This window comes from Rutidosis leptorrhynchoides, chromosome 9 (genome assembly GCF_046630445.1).
Source record: "Rutidosis leptorrhynchoides isolate AG116_Rl617_1_P2 chromosome 9, CSIRO_AGI_Rlap_v1, whole genome shotgun sequence".
In the NCBI taxonomy this organism is placed as follows: Eukaryota; Viridiplantae; Streptophyta; class Magnoliopsida; order Asterales; family Asteraceae; genus Rutidosis; species Rutidosis leptorrhynchoides.
This window is the reverse complement of record NC_092341.1, coordinates 257,929,460-257,934,996: the sequence shown is the minus strand read 5'-3', so window position 1 is coordinate 257,934,996 and position 5,537 is coordinate 257,929,460. Positions and strand designations below refer to the sequence as shown.

The following is a 5,537-nucleotide window of genomic DNA, read 5'->3' as shown; positions in this document are numbered from 1 at the left end:
AAAAACACGATAATTGTTATATATTACTTCTTCGAGCGTTTTTCCGCCAAAATAAAAACATTTATCACAAAGTATCTTTATTAAATGTTCATATTTTCATCCAATCTATAATGTTCATAAACAAAATTTTTTCAAAAAACGGAAAAAAAAAAAAAGGTTTTGATTCCCCCCGATTGGTTACTTCCCCCTTGATATATATATATATATATATATATATATATATATATATATATATATATATATATATATATATATATATATATATATATATATAAAAGCAACATTGCTAGTTCACAAACTTCCAAGTGGTAAAATAAATTCGACAATCTAAACTGGGACAAACATTGTGATATTGATTTACAGATAGAAATGAAATGTAGTGAATCAATCTAAACTAAACTCGGACAAGCTCTCTTGAATTCTAAACAATCTAAACTAAACTCCTCTTCCATCTATCGTTGTTTTCGATTCTTCTTCTTCATCTTCCCACGGAAGTTGTAAACTTGCTCCTCCTCCTGCTCTTCACCTTCACCGCCTCTCCTCCTCTTATGACCTCCTCCTATTTCCTTGATCTTCTACAAATGCCATACTTACAAGTAGTTAATTTACTTAGTAGCATGAACCTACCTACAGTCATAAGAATTAATTAACATTTACTTTTTTATACCATCACTGCTAGTCGTTTGGCCTCTGTCACGTGCTCAGAGAATAACATTACTTCCTCTTCTTGACATGGAAACACTGGCAATTTTCTCTCTACACCATTCCATTCCATTCCATTCATCGAGAAAATAAATAACGAATCAAGTATACACACACCAACAAAAAATATATATATATAAAGTAGTAAATAAGTTAAAACTGTAGAAGAGCAAATTGTTGTGGACTTACTGATAAGTTGCTCTATGTTGATATACCACTCAACCTCGTATTGATTCATTAAAGAGAGAGCAACACCAGACCGCCCTGCACGTGCTGTTCTTCCCACTCGATGAATATAATCCTGAAGTTACATGTATGTATAACTCATAAACACATCCTAAAGAAGAAAAAGAAATAAAAGCAACCTTTCACCCACCTTCGGGTTTGTGGGGATATCATAATTTATCACCATATCAACAGATGGAATATCAAGTCCTCTGCTAGCTACATCGGTACATACAAGAATATTACATTCTCCAGCCTTGAACTTGTTCAGTGCCCCTAGTCTTTTAGCCTGTTTTGACACACATAATAAATAAATAAAAAAGATACTACAACAAAAACCGCGAGATAAGATAAACTTCTTTTAAAAACCCAAGTTGGTACCTGAGTCATTTTTCCAGAAATCGGAATCGCTCTTAACCCAAGATTCCGAAGCATTAGAGCTAAATAACGGGTTGCTTCACACGTACGAGTGAAAACCATGGATGTACTTGTAGATTTTTCGGTCAAGATATATAAGAGATATATGTCCTGTGGATATAATATTATTCATATTATAAGACCAATATATATATATATATATATATATATATATATATATATATATATATATATATATATAAGCTGATAGGGTTAGGCTTGTTTACAAACCTTGTGCTTAGCAAGCACAACACACAACTGTTGTTTCAAGGTATCAACAGTGGAATATTTAGACGCAACTTCAATCTGAAACAAATAAAGAAATTCAAGTGATAATTGGTAAGCCATTCAACGCAAGTACAAATTTATAATGTTACCTTTACAGGATTCCTTAGACAAGCTCTCTGCAGCTTTTGCACCTGAAATGTTCATAAACCCCAGTATTACTCACACAAGTGGTCATCAACTCATTAAATCCCTATAATGGCAGTTATAAATCCCTATATATATATATATATATATATATATATATATATATATATATATATATATATATATAGGGGCAGGATCAATGGGGAAGTAACCAATCGGGGGAAGCAAAATTTTTAATCAAGATCACACGAAAATATGAACATTTAGAAGAGACACTTCGTGATGAATGTTATTATTTAGGCGGGAAAACGATCGAAAAAAATAACATTCAAGATAATATTGTTCGTGAAGAATATGAACGTTTTTTTTTCATGTTTTGTGAAGTAAAATTTAGCCCGATTTAGGGTTTAGGGTTTAGGGTTTAGGGTTTGGTGTTTTGGGTTTATGTATTATTTAGGCGGGAAAACGATCGAAAAAAATAACATTCAAGATAATATTGTTCGTGAAGAATATGAACGTTTTTTTTTCTTCATGTTTTGTGAAGTAAAATTTAGCCCGATTTAGGGTTTAGGGTTTAGGGTTTGGTGTTTTGGGTTTATTCCATAAACCCAAAACACCAAACCCTAAACCCTAAACTCTAAACCGTTCGTGTTAAAAACTCAATCTAAATCCTAAATCTAAACCCTAAATTTAAACCCTAAACCTAAATTTCTAAACCCTAATATCTAAACCCTATAAACCCTAATATCTAAACCCCAATAGCTAAAACCTCAAAATACGCTCGAAAAACACGATAATTGTTATATATTACTTCTTCGAGCGTTTTCCCGCCAAAATAAAAATATTTATCATAAAGTGTCTCTACTAAATGTTCATATTTTCATCTCATCTATAATGTTCGTGAACAAAGTTTTTTCAAAAAACGAAAAAAAAAAAAAATTTTGCTTCCCCCCGCTCCCCCCGAATGGTTACTTCCCTCTTGATCCTACTACTACTATATATATATATATATATATATATATATATATATATATATATATATATATATATATATATATATATATATATATACCTTTTTAGTCATCGTAGCAGAAAACAAGTATGTCCTTCTCACACGAGGAATGGCATTAATGATCTCATCAAGACATTTCTCGAAATCCTCATTTAACAACCTATCCGCCTCATCCAACACCTGACAAACAATAGGCATGTCATATACATTAAGGTTTATTTTATTGAAGAAGATAACATTAATTAATCATCATGTAGAACAGATTAGTATTAGTATAGTATATAGTATAGTATACCAATTAAATAAAATCAATATGTAGTGAGAAAATATAAACTAGTGCCATCAATAGGGTAATTTGACACCATATGAGCACAAGGAGTTAGCAAACACAACACTTAACACACACACTTGGAAGAACTAAGTTCAACTCACAAATGATAAACAATGGACTGTTTTTTTCATTCTTTGATTTTCTACCTCACTATGAGACTTTGGTCCCTCGTATAGCCACCAAAACATTAAAGAAAATACTTATTCATCTACTCATAACTTACATCACAATTATTAATAAAACACCTACTCTATTAAAAGAAAGGGTGATGAGATTATGCAATTACTGAGCAGCAAGCAAACAGCCTAAAAGATGTTCTTGACTGACCAACTTCTTTCGGAGACTTGGAAACCTTAATGACCATAAGTTGTAGAGAATTTGGTCTAGTTTTCAAGACACAACTAAGATGACATTAATCTGAGTCACGAGCAGAAAGGTATGGTCACAATACTAACTAGTGGTGAAAAAGTTAACCACAAGATCATGGGTCTGCCCCCCGAAGGCTGATTCCAGCAGCGTCATAACTTAGCAAAAAAAAAAAAAAAAAAAAGAGAGACCATGGGTCAAATTCTCATTTCTTACCAAGTACTTGATGACACGAAGAGAAAAGCCTTTAGTATTTGATAAATGATCCAAAAGACGTCCAGGCGTTGCAACCTGCATCAATCAAAAGAATTTTCAATGGTATATACAACATCTTAAGAGCAATTGTAAGAGTGTATTGAAGAAGTTTGAGTACACCAAAATTTGAGACAATATGTTGATTTTGTCCAGCTTGAAGATGAGGTATACTTTCACATAGGCCCAAAATAGTATGCATTTTTATATTATTTATTTATTTCCAACAAAGTAAACTTTTAATTGTGAATAAATGATATGAATAATGAACAATGGTTTTATGTTTAGAACTTTAATGATTCAAGAGATGCAAATTCATAGATTTGAATGGATAAAAACAAGGTTGAAAGCTGTAGATTTTACAAGAGGCTTTTCGAAAAGATTTTTAATAAAGTTGGTAGGTTGGTAAACATCGATCCGTAAATTAGGTTGGTAAGTTTACAAACATCAATATGTGTAGTCAAATTTCGTTAGTTATAAAATATACAAAACACAGGTATAGAAACTAAATATTTACAAAAACACATTAATTAATTAATGTCATATTATACACCATTTTTTTTAAGCATAACCCGCTTTTTCATGAATCACTAAACTAGTATAGATAGATATGACAAAAAAAAAAAAAAAAAAAAAAATAAAATAATAATAATAAAAAAAAAATAAAGGTGGTGAGTAAAACTAACAACAATATGTGGTTGCTTTCCAAGTTGAATGCTCTGTAGTACATGGTCAATTCCTCCAACAAGCTGCAAGTTTGAAAAAAGGGATCACCACTTAAATCAATCAATAATAATAATAATTCATGATTATTATTGAAGTTGAACCATGAATAATAAAAATGTGCAGCATTCGTTTAGTAGTCTTATACATTAATATGAAGAACAACAATATTACAAATGAGCAAAATCTCTCTCACCACTGAAGCCTTTACACCAATACTTGATCCCAATGCCTCAAACTGATCAGCAATCTGAATTGCAAGTTCCCTACAACCAACAAACACCATGTACCAAAAAAACACTAAATACAAAAGCAAAATGAAAAAAATAAGAAATGAAATTATAAACCTTGTAGGAGAAAGCACTAAAGCAAAGAATGGTTGTGGAGCATCTAATAAAGACTGAAGAATTGGCAAAGCAAAAGCTCCAGTTTTACCAGAACCAGTTTGTGCTAATCCAATTAAATCCCTCCCTAAAACATAAATACCTAGGTATTTTTATTTTATTATTATTGAACAATAATAAATAATAATAATAATAATACAGTAATATAATAATATAAGTAACACACATTCAGCTATAAATACAGATTTGAGATTTGGTAAGTAACTCAGTTGAGTGCCTTTCAATATAAAATCATCATATCAATAATACCTAATACTTAAATCAATTAATTAAAAAAATTCAAAAAAAAAATTAAAAATTAAACCTTCAAGTGCAAGAGGAATGACATCAGCTTGAATTTTAAAAGGTTTTTTCCAGCCCAAATTATCACAAGCTTCTATGAGTTGTTCAACGATTCCTAAATCTTTTAAAAGATTTCACTTGTTCTTTTTCTTCTTCCATTTTTTTCAAACTGCAATCTTCAATCAAATCTAGTAGTTTACACTGACTGACTGACGATTATTTATTGGTTATCATAATTAACTATGCAATAGAAAAACAATTTTTGAAGGTATTTAGGGTTACCAGTTTGAAGGTATATATATCCGATTGCTTTTATTTAGGGTTTATGATTATGATATTATGATATATTTGATTTGATTTGATATTTGATTGATTGAGGTGCCCAGCTTTTTTGTTTGGACTGTGGTATAACGGGCTGTGTGTATGTTTTGGGCTTTTCTTAAATGGCTTA

The 5,537-nt window shown here is 30.7% G+C and overlaps 1 pseudogene; it reads right to left on the bottom strand.

Moving 5' to 3' along the window:
- Positions 1-452: 452 nt before the first annotated feature.
- LOC139868712 (DEAD-box ATP-dependent RNA helicase 10-like) lies at positions 453-5,245 on the bottom strand (annotated as a pseudogene).
- Between the last annotated feature and the right edge of the window lie 292 nt (positions 5,246-5,537).